General features: G+C 33.0%; 1 long non-coding RNA gene across 1 annotated transcript in view; it reads left to right on the top strand.

Moving 5' to 3' along the window:
• LOC149132365 (uncharacterized) overlaps positions 1 to 5,184 on the top strand; it is a 20,134-nt gene extending 14,950 nt beyond the window's left edge. Inside the window, exon 2 of the long non-coding RNA XR_016244641.1 lies at positions 3,858 to 5,184. This is a non-coding gene — a long non-coding RNA (uncharacterized LOC149132365). The remainder of the gene's footprint in view (positions 1 to 3,857) is intronic.
• The last annotated feature ends 1,433 nt before the right edge of the window (positions 5,185 to 6,617 follow it).

Raw genomic sequence — 6,617 nt, 5'->3', positions numbered from 1 at the left:
GCTACTCATGCCGTATCAAATTACATGTTCTATCAATTCCAAGTCAGCTTCAGGTTTATCTGTTTAATAGTTTGATCATGCAAACACTCGCTCGCTTATTTGGTTATATGCACTATTGTTATGCAGGAAAAGACATACGGAATCTACTTGACGGACCGTTTCGTGGTTTTTAGACTACTCTGCAGTGAAGACTCAAACTCGCATTATGGCTTTGTAATACTCACGTTTATTTAAGGCGGCGAGCTGGCAGAAACGTTAGCATGTTGGGCGAAATGCTTAGCGGTATTTCGTCTGTCTTTACGTTCTGAGTTCAAATTCCGCCATGGTCGACATTTCCTTTCATCCTTTCGGGGTCGATAAATTAAATATCAATTGCGTACTGGGGTCGACCTAATCGACTGCCTCCATTCCTCAAAATTTCGGAGCTTGTGCCTAGAGTAGAAAGGAATATGCCACATCCCTATTTATAGCTTTATACATTTAGGAGTATTTACTATTACGGTCCAAAACCGTTTATCTGGCATCGATGTCTTTGAATTCCAATGTAAAAACATATGCACGCACACGCACACACAGAGACTTATATAAACACACACACACAAGTATGAATGTGTGTATGCATATATGTATTTGTGCATGTGTGTATGCATGCATGTTTGCCTATAAATATATATTCTTTTCAACTCTAGGCACAAGGCCCGAAAAGTTTGTGGAGGTGGAGGGCAGTCGATTAGATCGACTCAAGTACGCAACTAGTACTTAATTTATCGACCCCGAAAGGATGAAAGGCAAAGTCAACCTCGGCGGAATTTGAGCTCAGAACACGTTGACAGACGAAATTCTGCCAGCCCGTCGCCTTTAATAATAATAATAATTACGTCAACAATCAGTGCTTTCGTTTTGGGGGTCACATAGGCTCCATATACACAGTATGTATTTATGCTTGTGAGTGTGTGTGTGCACGCGCGTGTATTATCTTTCTCTTAAACTTTTAGTCGGTTTCTTTCTCTCCTTTTGGATGAAGTGTATTGAGCTCAGATCTAAGAGGGAAGTACTCCACCAGGTCTAAACACACCCAACAGGCCGTATATCACGACAGTGTACCTACAACTTCACCAAGGAGTTAAGAGTTTATAGCATGGCTTATACATGCACGAGACTCGGATTTTGAGATACTTTTCTAACTTTCTGCCGATTAGAAATAAAAAAGTTATATATATATATATCTGTAATGTTTGCACAAACAGATTCACACACACACACACACACACACACACACACACACACACACACATACACACACACACACACACACACACACACACACACACACACACACACACACACACACACACGTGTATACATGAGAAGTCTCTAAATTTTCATTACACACCATGAACCACGAAGAATGTTTCGTTTTATCGTTCTAAGTACAAACTGTTGGAGCCCTTCAAGCTAGAAATATATAACCTATCAACAATGATATACAATTAATGTCACGAGGTACTTAGAGCTGGTGTCTACTTTCGAGGTTCAATGGAAATACCTAGGGGGGTCCTTTTTTGAAAATGCTGTTGTTGTTGTTGCTATTATTATTATTGTTATTATTATTACTTTTGGTTTATTTTCTGTCCAACTCGTCGTTGAACGTGCGATCAAAAAAAGTTTAGTTTGAGAATGGTTTCTTATTGTACTTTTTAGCTATATACGTATATATGCATAGACTCATTATTTGCTTTATATATATATATATATATATATGTGTGTGTGTGTGTGTGTGTGTGTGTGTGTGTGTGTGTGTGTGTGTGTGTGTGCGCGTGTGTATGTGTGTGTGTTTGAAAAACAATTTGAGTTTTGAAATGTCGTTTTGGTCTGGGGAAAGATATCTATGTCTTAATAAATATTCTAACCATACTCGGAAGACAAAAGAGAGTGACATGGGATATGTGTAACTTTAAATAACCCTTGTTTTAATGTTAGCCCGCATTTAATACAGATTCTCTATATTCTACGTTCCAATTCTACCTGGAAACATTTTAACACTTATCTTTCTACGGTAGTCAGATTTAGATAAGCACAAAGAATACACAGTGGTAAACAACGTCAGATATATACTCTACGTTCTACAAATGGTGGGGATGAGTGTCTTTGCCTAGGTTATTAATCAATAATGACATAGACAAGTAGAATTTTAAGTAAACTGTAAATGAATATCATGGGGCGAGAACACATCCTATTGCAAGCAACGGGATCACTGTGTGAGCGTTTGCATGTACGTATGTATGTATGTATGTATGTATGTATGTATGCATGTATGTATATATGTATATATATATATATATATGTGTGTGTGTGTGTGTGTGTGTGTATGAGGAGAAGGATGTGTGTATGTGGCATGTGTTTGAAAGCATTCCACTGACAGTGCTAAATTCAAGACTTTCCATAAGTGTCACTAAAAGATGGAAGAGTTTCCTTGCATTCACTTATACTAAGAGACATAATACGAAGTCAGAGTTACTAAAGAGTACTTTCCAAAATGCAAGGGGTAGTCTTATGATAAGGACGCTCAAGGCTCCAGAAATAGCAGCCAAATTTTTTTTCTAAGATTAGACCCTGACATCTTAAGAAAGGAATAATATTTTAGATAATGTTATCTTAGAAAAAACAATGTCTATGTAAAGAAAAAGAAAAATGACATGATGGTAAAACCGGTAATGCCTTTCTATAGTGAGACTTGACTCATACAGCAACACAAATGTAAGTTTGTATTGTCTACAAGAAAAATTCCTTGACACTTAAGTGCTAATACACTTATACAACATAGCTGGTCCTAAATATGTGGATTTTGTATGATTGGGTTATATACATCTCCGTCTGTATCCAAGCACATTTAGGTAGATTGCTTCATTGAGGGATCTATCTAACATGTAGATCTTTCGTGTAAATATTTTTATGATTGTCATATATTATCTCCTCCGTTCTCGTTTTATAGTTCTGGCAATTCTATAAAAGAAAAAAGAAAAGAAGGAGAACGAAAAATGCAGTTATAACTATAATTTTAATAATGTGATTAGTATCAAAATGTCAGAAATATTTACTGCAATTAATATATTACAGCATGCTATTTTATATTTACCGAAAATATATTTCCTTCTTGCTTATAACAACTACTACTCCTCCATAAAGCAACGATATCTCAGTGTCTTTAATTGATAAGTCTGTTGTTCTTACTGTAGTGGATATGTTTCGGCAAAATTCTTTTCGTTCGTCTTTACTTTACGAGTTCAAATTCTGCCGACGTCAACTCTACCGTTCATATTTTCGGGCCCGATAAAATAAGTACCAGTTGAGCATGGTATTGATGTAATCAATTTACCCCTGCTCTCGAAACTGCTGGTCTTGTGCTAAAATTTGAAATCATCATCATCACATTATTTACATTATTTACATTTAACGAATATTTGTTCCCATCTTGTGTTTTGTTAACACAACGTTTCGGCTGATATACCCTCCAGCCTTCATCCGGAAAATGTAAATAATGTAAACAATGTAAATATGTACATAATTCCTCGTCTCTTAAATATAGAACTGTATCATCATCACAATAATAATAATAATAATAATAATAATAATAATAATAATTATTATTATTATTATTATTATTATTATTATTATTGTTATTATTATATGCAAAACAAATGAAAAACAATGATTAAAAACTATACGTGAACACATATGTCTGTGTATATGCATGTATATGTGTAAGTGTGTGTGTATGTATGTAATTTCTAATTATCTCTCATTTCCTAAATGCAATTATTTAATTTCGCTATTTTCTCTCCGTTTCTCTTCCACAGAAACGAAAGGTCGGAAGAAACGCAAACCTTACACACGATATCAGACGATGGTATTAGAAAATGAATTCTTAAACAGTTCTTACATAACGCGCCAAAAACGGTGGGAAATTTCCTGTAAGTTACAATTGACTGAAAGGCAAGTAAAAGTCTGGTTTCAAAACAGACGCATGAAACGTAAGAAGCTCAATGAGCGTGCGAAAGCGCGGTTACGTGAAGACCAGGAGAACAAGGACCAAGCGTAAAGATATTTTTTTGGCGGCGGGGGGAGTCACAAACGAACATCGATGACATTATTGAAAGTTCTTACAAAACAAAGAGGAACTTTCTAATGTCACATATTCCAAATTTTTTGCAATGATCAATTTCTGGCACGAATATAATTTTATGTGTGGATTCCTTGCAGAAAAATTTACGATTCCAAGCATGAGAAGGAATTAAGGATGAAATGACACCAACAAAGGATCTTAACGGATAAACAGAGTGTAAGAAAAGTGTGCAAGAGTGGTAGTAAGGGGAGGCGAGTGAGAAAAATATATATACATATATATATATATATATATATATATATATATATATATATATATATATATATATATATATATATATATATATATTTGGATATAACAAAAGAAGAAGTGAGGTCTATATTATAGAAAACAACATGGCTTATGCAATATGTTGTGGAGTGTGGTTTTAATGTTCTTGGAAAGTCCTAAATTTTTTCTTCGGAAATTACGGAGCCAGGAAATGGTTTTTTGCATCGGTTGACTCGAATTATCTAAACGCAAGGTCCATGTTTTCCTTTTTTTTGAGTTAGCCCCTTTTCAAAGTTGCTTGGTTGCTGGCGATTTGTGCAAGACTAGAGAAATGAAAGAACAAACAATATATGAATATATAATAAACGAAAGAACACAAGGACAATTTAAAATTAAAATATAACAAAATTAATAAAACAAATCCAAATAACTAAAATTACAACAACAACAACAACTAAAAGATGAAAAAGAAAACACAAACAAAATATTAGTATAAAAAAAACAACAAACAAATATAGGTTACAAACTTTATTACCTTATTTACAAAATAGAGCGATGGATGCATCAGAACGAGTAGAGCGTGGAACACAATGTTTTGTGTCATCAACTTACGTCTCTTTACGTTTTGAGTAATCGAAATCCCGCCGAGGTTGACTTTGCCTTTCATCCTTCCGGGGTCGATAAATAAAGTACCAGTCAGGAACTGGGGTCAATTATTTTAATAATCGGCTATATATCTTCAAAAAATATATAAGAAATCATTTTATTTATAAATATATTTGAACAATGAATTTTTCTTTTCTGTTTTTCATACTTCTTTTATTTTAATTATATTTAAGGCTCTTTTATTCAGTGGTTGTTGCTATTGTTGTTGTTGTGAGGAATGTGTTTAATTTGGAGAACACTTGTGGCAAGAGCGACAGAGCTATAGAAAGAGAGAGAGAGAGAGAGAGAGAGGTTAATATTCATAGTGTTTCCAATATAGAAATTCCAGAAAGAAAGACAGAAAAAAGCGAAACGAAACCAGCCGCTTGACCCTGAAACATCCCCACCTCAGAAACATCCTGCTCGAGAGAGGAATAATAATAATTCATATACAACATAAATTTAGGTTGTATTGAGAAAAAGAAAAAATCCAAAATGGCAAGAAAACTTTAAAAACAAACGGAACAAAAAGGAGCTGTATGCATGTAAATATATACATATATACATAAATATATATCTATCTATCTACCTATCTATCTATATATATGTACATATATATGTATTGCAAAACAAACCAAGAGTTGTGTGGAAAGGGGGAATCGAACACATTTATACCCCATAACAAAAACATGCAGAAGGAAACTGAAAAGGAAGGGATAAATAAAATATCAGTAAATATAAGGACAGAATCAGAAAGGAAACCATTACAGAATTACTTAGAGCATATGGTATGCTATTAATTCATGATCTCCAGAAACAGTTCATCAACTAAAAAAGAGAAGATGATATATATATATGTATATATATATATATATATATATATATATATAAATAAAATGTTTCGTGTATGTCTAAATGGATGGGTGTACGTACGTATATGTGTGTGTGTGTGTGTGTGTGTGTGTGCGCGTGCACTCACGCGCGTGTGTGTATATATATATAAACATATATCTATATCTATATACGTGTGTTACGTATGTAGATATACAGTGTCAGTATGTATTTGCGAGTATGAGAATCATTCATATATATATAATAATTTAAATATTACACATTTAGAGAAAATGTCATTTTATTGCCTCTGTATATTATGTCCCATTTTATTCTTGTCCAGCGTTTCATTGTCTGGATCGAGAGTGTGTTTGTATGTATGTAGGTATGTATGTATGTATGTATGTATGTATGTATGTATATATACATATATATATATATATATATATATATATATATATATATATATATATATATATATATATATATAAACATACTCAAATAAACGTAATATAAATAAACAACAACAGCAATGAAGACAATAACATTTATAAATATATTATTATTGACAGAGAGAACTGATGGAAGGAAAGTGCAGTTTGAAAACGAAAATTTAATAAAAAGAAAACATTAAAAATGCAAATTAAAAAACGACAAAAACAATACAAAAATATTGAGATTCATGTTTTCTCATTGTGTAAAAAGAAAAGAAAATTAAATAAGAAGAAAAGAAAACAAAAAAGACATA

The sequence above is a fragment of the Octopus bimaculoides genome, chromosome 16 (genome assembly GCF_046866305.1).
Source record: "Octopus bimaculoides isolate indiv1 chromosome 16, ASM4686630v1, whole genome shotgun sequence".
Lineage (NCBI taxonomy): Eukaryota > Metazoa > Mollusca > Cephalopoda > Octopoda > Octopodidae > Octopus > Octopus bimaculoides.
The sequence above is the reverse complement of the archived record's forward strand: the minus strand, read 5'-3'. Positions and strand labels throughout refer to the sequence as shown.